Raw genomic sequence first — 20,273 nt, 5'->3', positions numbered from 1 at the left:
GCAGATTTTGCTGGAATGGTTGTCGGGTGCCATGTCACATTTGCAGTGCCACTGAGGTGCCAGTACAGTGTGAAACCCCCAAAAGTTACCCCATTTTGGAAACGAATTGCTTTAAAGAATTCCCCACAGGTGCTTCATAGAATTTTTTTAGGATTGGGAGATGAAATTAAAAATCACATTGCATTTCAATTATATGTAGTGGTAATAGGAGAAAATGCACCCCACATTTTGTTACATAACTTTTCCCACGTGGCCAACGTTTCAGGATCTGCATTTAGTGGATCCACCCTTTTTCAGACTGTAAGGCTGGGTTCAGACCTGAGCGTCCTGACCCGAGCGCTGTGTATGCGCGATTCTCCGGCGTCTCACATACGCGGCTCCGGTAGTATGCGAACGCCCATTGTCACGCGTTCCCGGAAGTCTATGTACGGGAACGCTCGACAAGACGCCCCAAAGAAGCTCCTGAACTTCTTGGGGCGTCGGGCGTTTTACAGCGCGATCGTACGCGCTGTAAAACGCCCAGGTGAGAACCATGCCGATAGAGAAGCATTGGTTTCTCCTTGTTGAGCGTTTTACATGTACTCCGTATGCATTCAGTTTCCGTTCCGTTCAAAAATAGAACATGTCCTATTATTGCCCGCAAATCACGTTCTGTGGCTCCATTCTAGTCAATGGGCCCACAAAAAAAACGGAACACATACTGAATGTACTCCGTATGTCTTCTGTATCCGTTCTGTTTTTGCGGAACCATGTATTGAAAATTTTAGGGCTGCAACGATTAATCGATGTAATCGATTATATTCGATAACTGGATTCGTTGTCGACGAATCCAGTTATCGAATAATCGCCGATTCGTTGCTATGCGGGCGGGCGGTCGCTGCATATTTATTTTACCTTTTTACAATGACGCTCCTGTAACAGCCAGGCAGAGCGGACGGCGGCGTAACGTCACTCACTCACGTGACACGCCTGCTCCGCCTCCTTCATTCATGAGGTGGGCGGAGCAGGTGCGTCACGTGAGTGAGTGACGTTGCGCCGCCGTCCGCTCTGCCTGGCTGTTACAGGAGCGTCATTGTAAAAAGGTAAAATAAAGATGCAGTGATTAATCCGACTTATAAGCATCGGGGCCGGGGCTGTTATGGGGAGGGGGGAGGATCTGTCTATGGCACTGCTATGGGGAGGGGGGGGTCTGTGTATAGCACTGCTATGGGGAGGATCTGTCTATGGCCCTGCTATGGGCAGGGGGGTCTGTGTATAGCACTGCTATGGGGAGGAGGGGGGGTCTGTGTATGGCACTGCTATGGGAAGGGGGATCTGTGCACTGTTATGAGGAAAGGGATCTGTGCACTGTTATGCCCATAACAGTGCACATATCCCCCTCTCCATAACAGCGCCACCCACAGATCCCCCTCTCCATAACTGCGCCGTCCACAGATCCCCCTCTCCATAACTACGCCGTCCACAGATACCCCTCTCCATAACTGCGCCGTCCACAGATCCCCCTCTCCATAACTACGCCGTCCACAGATACCCCTCTCCATAACTACGCCGTCCACAGATACCCCTCTCCATAACTGCGCCGTCCACAGATCCCCCATAAGTGTCGTCCACAGATCCCCCATAAGTGTCGTCCACAGATCCCCCATAAGTGTCGTCCACAGATTCCCCATAAGTGTCGTCCACAGATCCCCCATAAGTGTCGTCCACAGATCCCCCCTAATAGTGTCGTCCACAGATCCCCCCTAATAGTGTCGTCCACAGATCCCCCCTAATAGTGTCGTCCACAGAGCCCCCCTAATAGTGTCGTCCAGAGAGCCCCCCTAATAGTGTCATCCACAGAGCCCCCCTAATAGTGTCGTCCACAGAGCCCCCCTAATAGTGTCGTCCACAGAGCCCCCCTAATAGTGTCGTCCACAGAGCCCCCCTAATAGTGTCGTCCACAGAGCCCCCCTAATAGTGTCGTCCAAATTTTATGCCCAGCCCACTGTATATGCCATACGGAAAAACGGAATGGAACCGGAAACACTACTGAAACAAAAAACAGATCCGTTAAAACCAGCCCGCAAAACACTGGAAAAGCCGTACGGTCGTGTGAACGAGCCCATACGCTGTATCATGCATATCCGGCTGAAGGGTTAAAGTGATGAGGGGTGCCAGGGCTGGGAGGGGGTTAACCCCTTCACTCCCACCTTCCTCTGACACAGCTCGCAGGTTTCCACAGCTGACAGGAGTCAGCTCGGGCAGCGAGGGGTTAAGGGGGAGTGTCCTCCGTGTGACACAGCTTGAATAATTCCCAGGCTACACATGGGAGCCGCTTTCAATGGGCGACCTCCCCTTTCCCGGCCGCCGGCAGTGGCATAGGCCCACGTCGCTCTCTCTGTGTTTGCATAAACCAACATGCCGGCGGGCGCTGCAGCCGGTGTGCGGAGGGGGAGGGGGGACCACAAATCCTGCTGACTTCACAGCTGCCGCTCTTTGACGCGGAACAGCGCAAGCAACCGTGACCTTCAACCCCGGCAGCCGGCAGCCAATAAGAGCGCGGCTCGTTTCCAAACCCAAAATTTCCACGTCGGCAAAAGTCAAGATGGAAGGGGAGAGGGACGCAGGGGAGAGAGGGAGCGCTGCGGCGCTGGAGAGCGGCTGGGGGCGCGGGAGGTGGAGGCAGGGCGGGCGGTGCTGGACGTGCCGCACGGTCCCTGCGCTCCGGCAGCCCTCCGTCCTCCTCCGCCGCCGCTCGCACAGCCGACCTGTTGCATCCCGCAGCAGCTGTTCAGGTAATGAGAACGCCACGCCGCCAGCCGGCTCGAGCCCCGGTGCATCCGCCTCAACTTTCCCCGTGTCTCCTTTTATATATTTTTTTGCAGGCAAGGAATGCAGCAGTGCGGCTCCCATTTTGAATGCAAGACAGGAATGTGCCCGGCATCTTTTTCTCTTTCAGCTCCCCGACCCCCCCTTTTTTTATGTGGTATAGATGCGACCGCTACCAGCTGGAACCTGGGAGATGGAGAGGACCATTTCAGAAAAAAGGGGTGAGAAGCATGGTGGCATAGAAATGGTTGTGTCTGCACAGGCTCCAGCTCACCCTGTGCAATCTCTGACTTTATTTCTCCCTGCAGCTGTTCCTGCACCATGACATTGCCTGTGGGTTCTGTGGCGCAGGGTGGCATGTCTACCATTCAGAGACCTTTAAATCGTGGAACTTCGCCCACCTGTCTGTGGTCCTTAAATCAAAGTTCTGTGACACTTGGACTCTGAATATGATAGAAGTCAGTGCACTACAGAACTTTGTTTTGGGAGCCTTCAAGCAGCCTGCAGGAGCCAAGGGGTTAACACTAGGAGCTCTTCAGGTGGATACGTCACTGCTCGGCAAGGAATCCACTTGCAGAAGACGGCGGCGTGGAGGACTAAAGCCCACCCTTGGCTACGAGTCGACATGTCAGAAACCCCCCCCCTCCCCCCAGGCGTTTCCTCCATATGCTCCAGGGTGGCATGTTCTTGGCATGCCAGCTGACGTGTAACGCAGGCTTCCGTATGGTAGATCTCATAGGTAGAGTTCCCTTATGACCGTCGCAGCACAATGTAGTTTTTGGGATTGCAATAAAGAAAATAATAGATTTCTAAGTAGGTTTATCCCCCCCCCCCCCCCCCCCCCGGCTGATTGCCCGAGGGCGCAGTGAACTTGCACCTAGAATTCCCAGTAGAGGATGTACACCGCTCTGTGTACTTTCAACTGTACCGCTAGTTAACTGGAGAGAGTGAATACCTTGTGGCTAATATTTAGCCACCTACCTGGTCGATGAAGGAAAGGTTGCACTTGTAACTTGCTCTATTGTGCATTCACTAATAATCTAACGATGGGAGTTGTAGTTGTCACTGTAGCATAATTTGATTTGTACTCTTCATTTTGAAACTCGAGGTAACTTTCTTTGTCTTTTGTATGTAAAGTGTTAATTACGGTAAGTTGTATACTAGTTTGTGAACTTTACATATGGGAATTGAAGAAGTCCTACAGACCTGAGATCTGGCCTGGTATATATGGGGGCAGATCTCGTGACTACGCCGACTTGGCATGTCCACATGACATTCTAAATGTTGTCGTTCTCATTCATACACTTGAGCTGCACTGTAGTATGATGCATGGCGCTGCCTGTGATCGCGGCTTCCTGCTGAGTCACGTATAGTGCTGGAGGGTCTCTAAACCATATGGCGGTGTATATCCTGTATGCACAGCACTGAGCTCTCATCCATATCCAAGTTCTGACGTGAACCATCCACCATGCAATTATTAACCTCATCTGGCGCTGAGAACGTGTGTGGTGCAATATTGATGAAGCCCCCTGTCCTCATACGACAGTTATTTTAGGCCTGCATGCAATGTGTGCGGGTTTTCTTCAGTATTAGACAGAAGATGCCTCAAGAATAGTCACATTTTGCTCCAAGCCTCCTTGGCATTACAAATGAGATGTGAAGCGATCCTGCATATGGCATGTTAGTAATGTCTTTCCTGGATGGTTCTTTGACTGCTTTTCCTAATCAAGATGCTGCTGGAACACTGGTTTAGTTTTTCTAGTATTCCTTTGGATTAATCATAGTTATTTTGCCTTCGCAGTGGAAATGTAGACAAATGATCTTTGAGTAAAGTGTCAGTAGCATATGGTGGTGGCGGCCACAAGTTCTTCGGCATGTCACAGAAAAATATAAATCTGCAATTTAAGTTTAAAGAACCCCCACAAAACTGCTACCCTGCAATTTAAAGGGGTTTTCCAGGACTTTAGACTCCTTTTAAGGACTTTCCTGACATAAAAAAAAAAGCTTTTTGCATCTTGCCCCGTGGATGTATTAGATATAGATATCATTGACTTACCAGGTCTGCACTTCCCGGTCTAAATAAGTGGCTGGCACTTCCAGGATCATGTGCGTATATTTGGCACATGATCCCGGAAGTGCCAGCCACTTATTTAGACCGGGAAGTGCATCACAGTCCAAGTAAGGCAATGATCATCTATACATGCATCATATTACACAGCCATGGGGCAAGGTTTTTTAAAAAAAAAAAAACAACCCTGGATAAAACCCTTTAATGATACGTCCTCAGTATCTGATTTGTAGCGGTCTGACTCCTAACTTCCCCACTGATCAGCTTTTACCTGCACTGGAACTACCACTGAGAATAGAGTTGGAAGCACAGTACCATCTCAAAGTGTAATGACGTGAAAGGGAGCGGAGGTGCAAAACTCATCATGGCCACTGCACTTTGAATAGAGCTGTGTGTCCAGCTGCAGTTAACAGCTGATTGGTGGGGATGCTGGATGTCTGACCCCCACAAAATTAATATTGATGACCCATCCTGAGGTTAAGTTATCAATATCATTAGCTCCCCAAAAAAACAAGGTTTTGCATCCAACACACATCCATTCGGCCATTTTTACAAGCTGGGGCGCTGGAACTTAACAGCTCCGTACGCTCTAGAGCAGGGATGGCCAACCTGCGGCTCTCCAGCTGTTGTAAAACGACAACTCTCACCATACCCTGCTGTGGGAAGTCTGGGCATGCTGGGAGTTATAGTTTTGCAACTGCTGGGTGGCAATGCCTTGTTCAGTGGGAGCAGGGCTGCAGTAATCAGCTCCATTCACTACACACAATGGACAGAGCTACTGTAGAACAACTGATCAACGTGGTGTCTAACCCCTGCCTATCAGTTATTAGTGGACTATCCTACGAGTAAGCCATCAAAATAAGTGCTCATGCACACGGTCTGCGAATCGCAGATCCTGGCTGAGTACATAGAATAGGACAGACTTGCAGGTGTGCTGCCTGCATCTTTGAAATTGATGGGTCTGCATCAGATCTGAAAAAAAATGGGGATCAGATGCAGCCTAGGGTTGGACGATAACGATAGTAAAAAAAATTATCGCAATAAATACCCGTATAAAAGAAAAAAAACAACAACACAGAGACGTTACACTGTATGGGGGCAGCCACAAGGTGACGTTACACTGTATGGGGGCAGCCACAAGGAGAGACGTTACACTGTATGGGGGCAGCCACAAGGAGAGACGTTACACTGTATGGGGGGCAGCCACAAGGAGAGACGTTACACTGTATGGGGGCAGCCACAAGGAGAGATGTTACACTGTATGGGGGGCAGCCACAAGGAGAGACGTTACACTGTATGGGGGCGGCCACAAGGAGAGACGTTACACTGTATGGGGGCGGCCACAAGGAGAGACGTTACACTGTATGGGGGCGGCCACAAGGAGACGTTACACTGTATGGGGGCGGCCACAAGGAGACGTTACACTGTATGGGGGCGGCCACAAGGAGACGTTACACTGTATGGGGGCAGCCACAAGGAGACGTTACACTGTATGGGGGCGGCCACAAGGAGACGTTACACTGTATGGGGGCGGCCACAAGGAGACGTTACACTGTATGGGGGCGGCCACAAGGAGTAGTTACACTGTATGGGGGCGGCCACAAGGAGAGACGTTACACTGTATGGGGGCGGCCACAAGGAGAGACGTTACACTGTATGGGGGCGGCCACAAGGAGAGACGTTACACTGTATGGGGGCGGCCACAAGGAGAGACGTTACACTGTATGGGGGCGGCCACAAGGAGACGTTACACTGTATGGGGGCAGCCGCAAGGAGACGTTACACTGTATGGGGGCAGCCGCAAGGTGACGTTACACTGTATGGGGGCGGCCACAAGGAGACGTTACACTGTATGGGGGCGGCCACAAAGAGACGTTATACTGTATGGGGGCAGCCACAAGGAGACGTTACACTGTATGGGGGCGGCCACAAGGTGACGTTACACTGTATGGGGGCGGCCACAAGGAGACGTTACACTGTATGGGGGCGGCCACAAGGAGACGTTACACTGTATGGGGGCGGCCACAAGGAGACGTTACACTGTATGGGGGCGGCCACAAGGAGACGTTACACTGTATGGGGGCGGCCACAAGGAGACGTTACACTGTATGGGGGCAGCCACAAGGAGTAGTTACACTGTATGGGGGCGGCCACAAGGTGACGTTACACTGTATGGGGGCGGCCACAAGGAGACGTTACACTGTATGGGGGCGGCCACAAAGAGACGTTATACTGTATGGGGGCGGCCACAAGGAGACGTTACACTGTATGGGGGCGGCCACAAGGAGACGTTACACTGTATGGGGGCGGCCACAAGGAGACGTTACACTGTATGGGGGCGGCCACAAGGAGACGTTACACTGTATGGGGGCGGCCACAAGGAGTAGTTACACTGTATGGGGGCGGCCACAAGGAGAGACGTTACACTGTATGGGGGCGGCCACAAGGAGAGACGTTACACTGTATGGGGGCGGCCACAAGGAGAGACGTTACACTGTATGGGGGCAGCCACAAGGAGAGATGTTACACTGTATGGGGGGCAGCCAAAAGGAGAGACGTTACACTGTATGGGGGCGGCCACAAGGAGAGACGTTACACTGTATGGGGGCGGCCACAAGGAGAGACGTTACACTGTATGGGGGCGGCCACAAGGAGACGTTACACTGTATGGGGGCGGCCACAAGGAGACGTTACACTGTATGGGGGCGGCCACAAGGAGACGTTACACTGTATGGGGGCGGCCACAAGGAGACGTTACACTGTATGGGGGCGGCCACAAGGAGACGTTACACTGTATGGGGGCAGCCACAAGGAGACGTTACACTGTATGGGGGCGGCCATAAGGAGACGTTACACTGTATGGGGGCGGCCACAAGGAGACGTTACACTGTATGGGGGCAGCCACAAGGAGTAGTTATACTGTATGGGGGCGGCCACAAGGAGAGACGTTACACTGTATGGGGGCGGCCACAAGGAGAGACGTTACACTGTATGGGGGCGGCCACAAGGAGAGACGTTACACTGTATGGGGGCGGCCACAAGGAGAGATGTTACACTGGGGGCAGCCACAAGGAGAGACGTTACACTGTATGGGGGCAGCCACAAGGAGAGACGTTACACTGTATGGGGGGCAGCCACAAGGAGAGACGTTACACTGTATGGGGGCGGCCACAAGGAGAGACGTTACACTGTATGGGGGCGGCCACAAGGAGAGACGTTACACTGTATGGGGGCGGCCACAAGGAGAGACGTTACACTGTATGGGGGCAGCCACAAGGAGAGACGTTACACTGTATGGGGGCGGCCACAAGGAGACGTTACACTGTATGGGGGCGGCCACAAGGAGACGTTACACTGTATGGGGGCGGCCACAAGGAGACGTTACACTGTATGGGGGCGGCCACAAGGAGACGTTACACTGTATGGGGGCGGCCACAAGGAGACGTTACACTGTATGGGGGCGGCCACAAGGAGACGTTATACTGTATGGGGGCGGCCACAAGGAGACGTTACACTGTATGGGGGCGGCCACAAGGAGACGTTACACTGTATGGGGGCGGCCACAAGGTGACGTTACACTGTATGGGGGCGGCCACAAGGAGACGTTACACTGTATGGGGGCGGCCACAAAGAGACGTTATACTGTATGGGGGCGGCCACAAGGAGACGTTACACTGTATGGGGGCGGCCACAAGGAGACGTTACACTGTATGGGGGCGGCCACAAGGAGACGTTACACTGTATGGGGGCGGCCACAAGGAGACGTTACACTGTATGGGGGCGGCCACAAGGAGACGTTACACTGTATGGGGGCGGCCACAAGGAGACGTTACACTGTATGGGGGCGGCCACAAGGAGTATTTAAACTGTATGGGGGCGGCCCCGATCAGAGACGTTACACTGTCTGGGGGCGGCCACAAGGAGAGACGTTACACTGTATGGGGGCGGCCACAAGGAGAGACGTTACACTGTATGGGGGCGGCCACAAGGAGAGACGTTACACTGTATGGGGGCAGCCACAAGGAGAGATGTTACACTGTATGGGGGCAGCCACAAGGAGAGACGTTACACTGTATGGGGGCGGCCACAAGGAGAGACGTTACACTGTATGGGGGGCGGCCACAAGGAGAGACGTTACACTGTATGGGGGCGGCCACAAGGAGAGATGTTACACTGTATGGGGGCGGCCACAAGGAGAGACGTTACACTGTATGGGGGCGGCCACAAGGAGAGACGTTACACTGTATGGGGGCGGCCACAAGGAGACGTTACACTGTATGGGGGCGGCCACAAGGAGACGTTACACTGTATGGGGGCGGCCACAAGGAGACGTTACACTGTATGGGGGCGGCCACAAGGAGACGTTACACTGTATGGGGGCGGCCACAAGGAGACGTTACACTGTATGGGGGCGGCCACAAGGAGACGTTATACTGTATGGGGGCAGCCACAAGGAGACGTTACACTGTATGGGGGCAGCCACAAGGAGACGTTACACTGTATGGGGGCGGCCACAAGGTGACGTTACACTGTATGGGGGCGGCCACAAGGAGACGTTACACTGTATGGGGGCGGCCACAAAGAGACGTTATACTGTATGGGGGCGGCCACAAAGAGACGTTACACTGTATGGGGCGGCCACAAGGAGTAGTTACACTGTATGGGGGCAGCCACAAGGAGACGTTACACTGTATGGGGGCGGCCACAAGGAGACATTATACTGTATGGGGGCGGCCACAAGGAGACGTTACACTATATGGGGGCGGCCACAAGGAGACGTTACCCTGTATGGGGGCGGCCACAAGGAGACGTTACACTGTATAGGGGCGGCCACAAGGAGACGTTACACTGTATGGGGGCGGCCACAAAGAGATGTTACACTGTATGGGGGGGGGGGGCCACAAGGAGAGACATTATACTGTATGGGGGGGCCACAAGGAGAGACATTATACTGTATGGGGGGCCACAAGGAGACGTTACACTGTATGGGGGCGGCCACAAGGGGACGTTACACTGTATGGGGGCAGCCACAAGGGGACGTTACACTGTATGGGGGGGCTACAAGGAGAGACGTTATACTGTATGGGGGGCCACAAGGAGACGTTATACTGTATGGGGGCCACAAGGAGATGTTATACTGTATGGGGGGCCACAGAGACATTATATTGTATGAGGGCCACAAGGAGAGACATTATACTGTATGGTGGGGCCACAAGGATATATACTGTATGGGGAGCCACAAGGATATATACTGTAAGGGGAGCCACAAGGAGAGGTTATACTGTATGGGGGCCACAAAGAGACATATTGTATGGGGGCCACAAAGAGACATTATATTGTATGAGGGCCACAAGGAAAGACATTATACTGTATGGGGGGGCTACAAGGATATATACTGTATGGGGGGCCACAAGGAGAGGTTACACTGTAGGGGGGCACAAGGAGACATTATACTGTATGGGGGGCCACAAAGACATTATATTGTATGAGGGCCACAAGGAGAGACATTATACTGTATGGTGGGGCCACAAGGAGACATTATACTGTATAGGGGGGCCACAATGAGACATACTGTATGGGGGGGCCACAAGGAGACATTATACTGTATGGGGGGCCACAAGGAGACATTATACTGTATGGGGGGGGGGCACAAGGAGACATTATACTGTATGGGGGGGCCACAAGGAGACATTATACTGTATGGGGGGGCACAAGGAGACATTATACTGTATGGGGGGCCACAAGGAGACATACTGTATGGGGGGCCACAAGGAGACATTATACTGTATGGGGGGGGGCCACAAGGAGACATTATACTGTATGGTGGGCCACAAGGAGACATTATACTGTATGGGGGCCACAAGGAGACATTATACTGTATGGGGGCGGCCACAAGGAGACGTTATACTGTATGGGGGGGGGGCCACAAGAAGACGTTATACTGTATGGGGGGGGGGGACCACAAGGAGACGTTATACTGTATGGGGGGCTACAAGGAGAGACATTATACTGTATGAGGGGGCCACAAGGAGAGACATTATACTGTATGGGGGGGCCACAAGGAGAGACATTATACTGTATGGGGGGCCACAAGGAGACGTTATACTGTATGGGGGGCCACAAGGAGACATTATACTGTATGGGGGCCACAAGGAGAGGTTATACTGTATGGGGGCAGCCACAAGGGGATGTTACACTGTATGGGGGCAGCCACAAGGGGACGTTACACTGTATGGGGGCAGCCACAAGGGGACGTTATACTGTATGGGGGCAGCCACAAGGGGATGTTATACTGTATGGGGGCAGCCACAAGGGGACGTTACACTGTATGGGGGCAGCCACAAGGGGATGTTATACTGTATGGGGGGCTACAAGGAGAGACGTTATACTGTATGGGGGGCTACAAGGAGAGACGTTATACTGTATGGGGGCCCACAAGGAGACGTTATACTGTATGGGGGGCCACAAGGAGACATTATACTGTATGGGGGCCACAAGGAGATGTTATACTGTATGGGGGCCACATGGATATATACTGTATGGGGAGGCCACAAGGAGAGGTTATACTGTATGGGGGGCCACAAGGAGAGACATTATATTGTATGAGGGCCACAAGGAGAGACATTATACTGTATGGTGGGGCCACAAGGAGAGGTTATACTGTATGGTGGGGCCACAAGGAGAGGTTATACTGTATGGGGGCCACAAGGAGAGGTTATACTGTATGGGTGGCCACAAGGAGACGTTATAATAAAGTCTTGTGGCCACCATACATACAATAATACTTTACGATATTCTTTTCCCGCGGCTGCCTCGCTTGTGTGCTCCGATTCTGACATCAGATGTCGGTGGGCGGAGATTTGAATATGGGAGCAAGGAGGAGGGAGAGCCGGAGGCTGCGGGAAGTAATACGTTTGTAATTTTGTCACCAGAGCACACGAGCGCAGCAGCCGCAGGAAAAGTCCCTCCAGAGACACCAGTACTCACACAGAGTTCGCCACATAGGACCAGCACGGGTGGGTGACTGACGGTGATGTCAGATGGTGGGTGGAGTCTGGAGACTTAGGGAGAAGCAGCCAGGAGCGAGAGGAAGTAATGTTAGTACTCAGCGCTATGCAAGGTGCAGGGGCGGGCGGACGCTCGTTTAGAAGCAGTCAGCGCACATGACCGCTTTGATGAAAATACAGCGGTATATCGTGATACCGGTATATCGCCCAACCCTAATGCAGACTAAAACTTCGGCTGTGTGCATGAGCTAAAAGTAAGTTTAAAGTATAACTGTCATCTTTTTTTTTTTTTGGAGTATTGGATTGGGGTGATTAATATCACCTTGGTGGCCCTATTTTAACTTTTCACTGTGTATTCAATTACCCCTTAAAGGGAACCTGTCACCGGGATTTTGTGTATAGAGCTGAGGACATGGGTTGCTAGATGGCATCTAGCACATCCGCAATACCCAGTCCCCATAGCTCTGTGTGCTTTTATTGTGTAAACAAACCGATTTTATACATATGCAAATTAACCTGAGATGAGTCCTGTACAAGAGATGAGTCAGGGACAGGACTCATCTCGGGTTAATTTGCATATGTATTAAATCGTTTTTTTTTTACACAATAAAAGCACACAGAGCTATGGGGACTGGGTATTCCAGATGTGCTAGGGGCGATCTAGCAGCCCATGTTCTAAGCTCTATACCCCAAATCCAGGTGACAGGTTCCCTTTAAAGGGCTTCTGTCACCCCACTAAAGTGATTTTTTTTTTTTTGGGCTAGTGAAATTAGTTATATTGCGATATATCACAATATAATTGTGTTACTTACTTTGATCCAGCAGTTTCTGCAAAAAACGAAGTTTTATAATATGTAAATTCGGTCTCTAACAGCAAGTAGGGCGGCTACTTGCTGCTAGCTGCTGCAGAAATCCGCCCCCTCGTCGTGTTGATTGACAGGGCCAGCCGGGATCTCCTCCTCCGGCCAGCCCTGTCGGCATTTCAAAAATCGCGCGCCTCTGTTGATTCGGCGCAGGCGCTCTGAGATGAGGAGGCTCGTCTCCTCAGCACTCCCTCAGTGCGCCTGCGCCGATGACGTCTTCTATTTCGGTGATGTCATCGGCGCAGGCGCACTGAGGGAGTGCTGAGGAGACGAGCCTCCTCATCTCAGAGCGCCTGCGCCGAATCAACAGAGGCGCGCGATTTTTGAAATGCCGACAGGGCTGGCCGGAGGAGGAGATCCCGGCTGGCCCTGTCAATCAACACGACGAGGGGGCGGATTTCTGCAGCAGCTAGCAGCAAGTAGCCGCCCTACTTGCTGTTAGAGACCGAATTTACATATTATAAAACTTCGTTTTTTGCAGAAACTGCTGGATCAAAGTAAGTAACACAATTATATTGTGATATATCGCAATATAACTAATTTCACTAGCCCAAAAAAAAAAAAATCACTTTAGTGGGGTGACAGAAGCCCTTTAAGGCTACTTTCACACTAGCGTTCGGAGCGGGTCCGTCTGATGTTTCATCAGACGGATCCGCTCCTATAATGCAGACGTTTGCATCCGTTCAGAACGGATCCGTCTGCATTATAACTTAGAAAAATTTCTAAGTGTGAAAGTAGCCTGAGCGGATCCGTTCAGACTTTACATTGAAAGTCAATGGGGGACGGATCCGCTTGAAGATTGAGCCATATGGTGTCATCTTCAAGCGGATCCGTCCCCATTGACTTCCATTATGAGTCTAGACGGATCCGCTCGCCTCCGCACGGCCAGGCGGACACCCGAACGCTGCTTGCAGCGTTCAGGTGTCCGCTCACTGAGCGGAGCGGAGGCTGAGCGCTGGCAGACGGATGCATTCTCAGTGGATCCACCTCCACTGAGAATGCATTAGGGCCAGACGGCTGCGTTCAGGGCCGCTTGTGAGCCCCTTCAAACGGAGCTCACGAGCGGACACCTGAACGCGGGTGTGAAAGGAGCCTAATTCCACAGTTTTGTTCCCTCTACTGCCTATTTTTATCTGTGCTTAAAATCAAGCACCGCCTGCAAGGTCAGATTACTGACAGCCAGGGACTGTAAGTAAATGATTAAAGCCAGGTGCTCCCCAGCAGCTGATAACAGTGCCTGGGCTGTGTGCACTTCTCCCTGTCCCTGCGCTTGGCAGACGCTCCCTCACTCAGCAGACTGGGACAATGCAGAGCCGAATCAGCACAGAGCAGGGAAGGGAGATCTGCCGTCTGCTCAGTGTATAAATGAAAGCAACATGTGGTAAGAGGACCCCTTTGTGCTGCGGGAGATTAACCCTTTAGGGGGGAGGGCTCTGGTTACTGACACTTTTGGGGGGCTATTGTTACTGGCTAGTGAGGGCAGGCGGGATTAGCCTCAGGGTGAGGGCAGTGGCGGCCATCTTAACTGAATAGTGAAATTGCAGTTTTATGCAGACTGGTTACTAAGGGCTGAATCTTATTAACCCTTTCATGACCAAGGGTCATTGATGCCCCAGTGTCCAGGTCAAAATTTACAAATCTGACGTGTCACTTCATGTGGTAATAGCTTTGGAACACTTTTACTTATCCACGCCATTCTGAGATTGTTTTCTCGTGACACATTGTACTTCATGATAGTCATATATTTGAGTCAATATATTTCACCTTTATTTATGAAAAAATCCCAAATTTACCAAAATTTTTGAAAAATTCACAATTTTCCAAATTTCAATTTCTCTGCTTCTAAAACAGAAAGTCATACCTAATAAAATATTTATTACTTAACATTCCCCATATGTCTACTTTATGTAAGCATCATTTTGTAAATGTCATTTTATTTTTTTAGGACGTTAGAAGGCTTAGAAGTTTAGAAGCAATTTATAAGAAAATTTCCAAAACCCACTTTTTAAGGACCAGTTCAGGTCTGAAGTCCCTTTGTGGGGCTTACATAGTGGATACCCCCATAAATGACCCCATTGTAGAAACTACACCCCTCAAGTTACTCAAAACTGATTTTACAAACTTTGTTAACCCTTTAGGCGTTCCACAAGAATTAAAGGAAAATGGAGATGAAATTTCAAAATTTCACTTTTTTGGCAGATTTTCCATTTTATATATATTTTTTCTTTAACACATTGAGAGTTAACAGCCAAACAAAACTCAATATTTATTACCCTGATTCTGCGGTTTACAGAAACACCCCACATGTGGTCGTAAACTGCTGTACGGGCACACGGCAGGGCGCAGAAGGAAAGGAATGCCATACGGTTTTTGGAAGGTAGATTGTGCTGGATTGGTTTTCTGAACGCCATATGTTTTTTATTTTTCTGCCGATCGTCTTGTGCAGGGGCTTGTTTTTTGCAGAAAGTGTTGAGGTTTTTATTGGTACCATTTTTGGGTACATAGGATTTTTTGATCATTTATTATTACACTTTATGGGGCAAGGTGACCCAAAAATTGGCTGTTTTGGAACAGTTTTCATTTATTTATTTATTGTTACAGCGTTCATCTGAGGAGTTAGGTCATGTGATAGTTTTATAGAGAAGATCGTTACGGACGTGGCAATACCTAATATGTATACTTTTTCTTATTTATTTAAGTTTTACTCAATAATAGCATTTTTGAAACCAAAAAAATTATGTTTTAGTGTCTCTATAGTCTGAGAGCCATAGCTTTTTTATTTTTTGGGCGATTTTCTTAAATAGGGTATCATTTTTTGCGGGACGAGGTGACGGTTTGATTAGTACTATTTTGGGGGTCATAAGCCTTTTTGATCGCTTGCTGTTGCACTTTTTGTGATGTAAGGTGACAAAAATAGCTTTTTTGGCACAGTTTTTTAATTTTATTTTTATGGTGTTTATGGGACGGGGTCTATCATGTGATATATTTATAGAGACGGACGTTACGGACGCGGTGACACCTAATATGTGTATTTTATTTTTTCATTTTTTTTATAGGAAAAGGCAATGTCTTTTTTTTATTTACATTTTTATTTATTTATTTATTTTTACTTTTATTATTTCCACTTATTTTTTTATCAGTTCCCTCTTGGATCTTGAAGATCCAGTGGGGCTGATAGTTGTACTATACTTTGCATTGCTCTTGCATTGCAAAGTATAATACTTCCAGATTGCCTGTAGGTGGTAGCACTGGACGCCTTTGCCATGGCAACCATCGGGTGCTACAATCGCAGCGCTGTAGCCCCGATGGTGGAGAGAAGGAGCTCCCTCCCTCTGTTAACTCCATGGATGCCGCAACCGCGGCATCTATGGGGTTACAGGAGAGTGTCAGCATAGAGCTGACACTCTCTGCTGATGGCGGCGGCTCAGTAATGGAGCCGCCGCCATCACACACAGAATGGGGAATCGGGGGCAGCGCTGGAAAGGGGGGGGGGGGTCGGGGGGTACTGACTACAATGGGGCAGGAGGGGCGGCTAGAAAATTAATGCATGGGGCGGGGAGGGGGCGGATCGCATTCCATCAGGGCAGGAAGGAGATGAGCGCAGGAGAGGGGCACAGATCGGGGGGGGGGGAGCACAGAGGGCCACCAAGGGCTTGGAGCGGCACAGATCGGGGGGCATGAGGAACACTACCGGCTTTTCAGGCTCTGATCTGCAGAGCGCAGATCAGAGCCTGAAACCGGCATTTTAACACTGCCGCGATCTGATTGGTTAGTCTGCACAGACTAACCAATCGGATCGATTGTCGGCAAGGGGCCACTCTGATTGGTCCCTTGCCGGCATTACTGCACTGTATGCTGTCTGTGACAGCATACAGGGCAGGGGCAGAAGCTTTAATCCAAGCGCTTTGCAGTGCTTGGATTAAAGAGCTACCAGAACCTATATATACATGGTAGCTGCACGGGGTATGTGCAGCTATCACGTTTATATACAGATTGCGGTCGGGAAGGGGTTAAATATGGGGTAAGTCAGTCTAATAGTAACTGATTCTGGAATATCATGTTATTAGTAACTACATATATGAAAATTGAAATTGGGGTCTAAGTGTGACAGTTATCCTTTAAAAAAAAAAACTGCAAAAAGTACCGTAATTAAAATCGCCCCCTTTCCCTTCTTACATATAGAACTAAAATAAACTGAGATGTCTGAACTAATGAAATAGAAAAGTATTTATTCTACAAAGTAAGTAGCACAAAAAGTATAAAAATGCCCAAATTGCCATTTATTGGTTGCTTTGTCTCCCAAAAAAGTCATATATATCCCAGAATGTTATCAATAAAAACTACAGCTTGTCCTGCAAAAAAGAGCCATTACACAGCTCTGCAGAAGAAAATGTAAGCGTCTGAATGTGGTGATGCAAAGATTTTAGTTTTTCAAAGTTTATTTTAAAAAGTATTTTAGCAAAAATGATATAGGTTTGGTATTACTGTCATCATCCCCACATAAAGGTAATGTGACGTTTTTACTTACTGTGAACACGGTAAACAGTGTTGCAGTTGTGTTTTTCTTCTTTTAATTTCACTACATTAACAATTTCTTTCAGCTTTCCAATACATTGTATGGAATATTAAATGGTGCCATTTAAAAATGTGTGTGAAAAAAAAAGGAAAGTTTTTTCCTCCTCATGGAGTGCGGGAGGAGGAAAAAAATGAGGAAACGGCACATGCTCGTCCTGCTCTCTGCTTGAAAATGGCTGTTTGAGGACACTTGTTCTGGGATACCCCAGAGTGCCATAGCTTTTATAAGCTGTCTTAGGCCTCATGCACACAACTGTAGCAGGTCTGCAATATATATGTGCAGAGGCTGTGTACGCATCGTATAACATATGTGGACCCATTCACTTCAATGGGTCCGCAATCCAGAAGGTGCAGTGCAGAACGGAGGTACGGATTGGAAGCAACGTGTTTTTTGTTTTTTTTTGGTCTGTGCCTTCAAACCACCAAAAAGTAGTTAATGCTCTATTTTTTTGCAGTATGGATCATGGGGCCCATTCAAGTGAGTGCGTCTGCAGATTGTGGGCACACATGGTATAAGAATGGTAGAACATGTTCTATCTATGACCGTATGTTGCAGATTGCGGAGCCTTTCAAGTCAATAGGTCCGCAAACTGAATCCACACGGCCAGGGCCCGTGCATTGCTGTCCGCTATTTGCGGCCCGCAGCCCGGTCACTGAGCCATTACGCTTGTGTGCATGAACCCTTAAATCTGATTCACACTACATAGGAAATCCACACCAATTATCATCCCTTTGGAATGTACATAGGGTAAAATCCGTACCAAAACCTGTGACTTCTGCTGCAGAATTGCAGCAAAATCTGTGGCTGTCCGCCTCCCCAGGGGGCGCTGAGTCTTTGATGGTGAAGGCCTAAAGGTGGAAGATCATTTTCAAATCCATTTCATTCCCCCCCCCTGTCACCCCTTCCATCAAATTTGCATCTCCATTGTTTACCAGACACAGTGCTGTATGTTTTTGCAGCTCATTGAAGTGATGGCTATATATAAGTCCTGAAAAGCACCCTTTAGGCCTAGTTCACACTTCAGTCTTTGGTCAGTGACTTACATCAGTGATTTGTAGCCAAAGCAAGGTGCGGGTCCAAAACGCAGAACAAGTGCAGATCTTTCCATTCTACCTTATCGATGGAGGCTCCATTCCTGGTTTTGGTTTAAAAATCACTGAAGTGTGGACTAGGCCTTAGGCCTTTTTTTTTCCTTTTGCGTTCCGTATACGGAACCATTTATTTCAATGGGTCTGCAAAAAAAAAACCCGAAGGTACTCCCTATGCCTTCTTTTTCCGTTCAAAGATAGAACATGTCTTTTATTATTGTCCGCATAACGGATAAGGATAGTACTGTTCTATCAGGGGCCAGCTGTTCCGTTCCGTGAAAAACGGAATGCACACGGACGTAATTTTTGCAGACTGCAAAATACTGAAAAAGCCATACGGTCGTGTGCAAGAGGCCTTAGGCCCCTTTCACACGGGCGAGTATTCCGTGCGGATGCGATCCGGACCCATTCATTTCTATGGGGCTGTGCACATGAGCAGTGATTTTCACGCATCACTTGTGCGTTGAGTGAAAATCGCAGCATGCTCTATATTGTCCGATTTTCATGCGACGCAGGCCCCATAGAAGTGAATGGGAAGCGTGAAAATCGCATAGCATCCGCAAGCAAGTGCGGATGCGGTGTGATTTTCACGCACGGTTGCTAGGAGACGATCGGGATGGAGACCCGATCATTATTATTTTCCCTTATAACATAGTTATAAGGGAAAATAATAGCATTCTGAATACAGAATGCATAGTAAAAGAGCGCTAGAAGGGTTAAAAAAAATAATAATAATTTAACTCACCTTAGTCCACTTGATCGCGAAGGACGGATCCGGCATTCTGGTATTTTAAACTAATACATTCCTATGGGGAAAAATGCTGGATCTGGCATTCAGGCAAGTCTTCAGTTTTTTTCCGCCGGAGATAAAACCGTAGCATGCTACGGTTTTCTCTTTTGCCTGATCAGTCAAAATGACTGAACTGAAGACATCCTGATGCATCCTGAACGGATTAGGGCTCTTTCACACCTGCGTTCTTTTCTTCCGGCATAGAGTTCCGTCGTCGGGGCTCTATGCCGGAAGAATCCTGATCAGGATTATCCCCATGCATTCTGAATGGAGAGATATCCGTTCAGGATGTCTTCAGTTCCGGACCGGAATGTTTTTTGACTGGAGAAAATACCACAGCATGCTGCGCTTTTTGCTCCGGCCAAAAATCCTGAACACTTGCCGCAAGGCCGGATCCGCAAGGCCCATTGAAAGGCATTCATCCGGATCCAGCCTTAAGCTAAACGTCGTTTTGGCGCATTGCCGGATCTGACGTTTAGCTTTTTCTGAATGGTTACCATGGCTGCCGGGACGCTAAAGTCCTGTTTGCCATGGTAAAGTGTAGTGGGGAGCAGTATACTTACCGTCCGTGCGGCTCCCCGGGCGCTCCAGAGTGACGTCAGGGCGCCCCACGCGCATGGATGACGTGATCGCGTGGACACGTCATCCATGCGCATGGGGCGCTCTGACGTCATTCTGGAGCGCCCCAGGAGCCGCACGGGCGGTAAGTATACTGCTCCCCCGCTCCCCACTACTACTATGGCAACCAGGACTTTAATAGCGTCCTGGCTGCCATAGTAACACTGAACGCATTTTGAAGACTGATCCGTCTTCAAATGCTTTCAGTTCACTTGCGTTTTTCCAGATCCAGCGTGTAATTCCGGCAAATGGAGTACACGATGGATCCGGACAATGCAAGTGTGAAAGAGCCCTTACTCTCCATCCAGAATGCATGGGGATAAAACTGATCAGTTATTTTCCGGTATAGAGCCCCTGTGACGGAACTCTATGCTGGAAAAGAAAAACACTAATGTGAATGTAGCCTTAGGGCCAGATTTATCATGACTCTGACAGCTCACTCCATTTTAACATAT

This window comes from Bufo gargarizans, chromosome 5 (assembly GCF_014858855.1).
Source record: "Bufo gargarizans isolate SCDJY-AF-19 chromosome 5, ASM1485885v1, whole genome shotgun sequence".
Classification (NCBI taxonomy): Eukaryota; Metazoa; Chordata; class Amphibia; order Anura; family Bufonidae; genus Bufo; species Bufo gargarizans.
The sequence above is the reverse complement of the archived record's forward strand: the minus strand, read 5'-3'. Positions refer to the sequence as shown.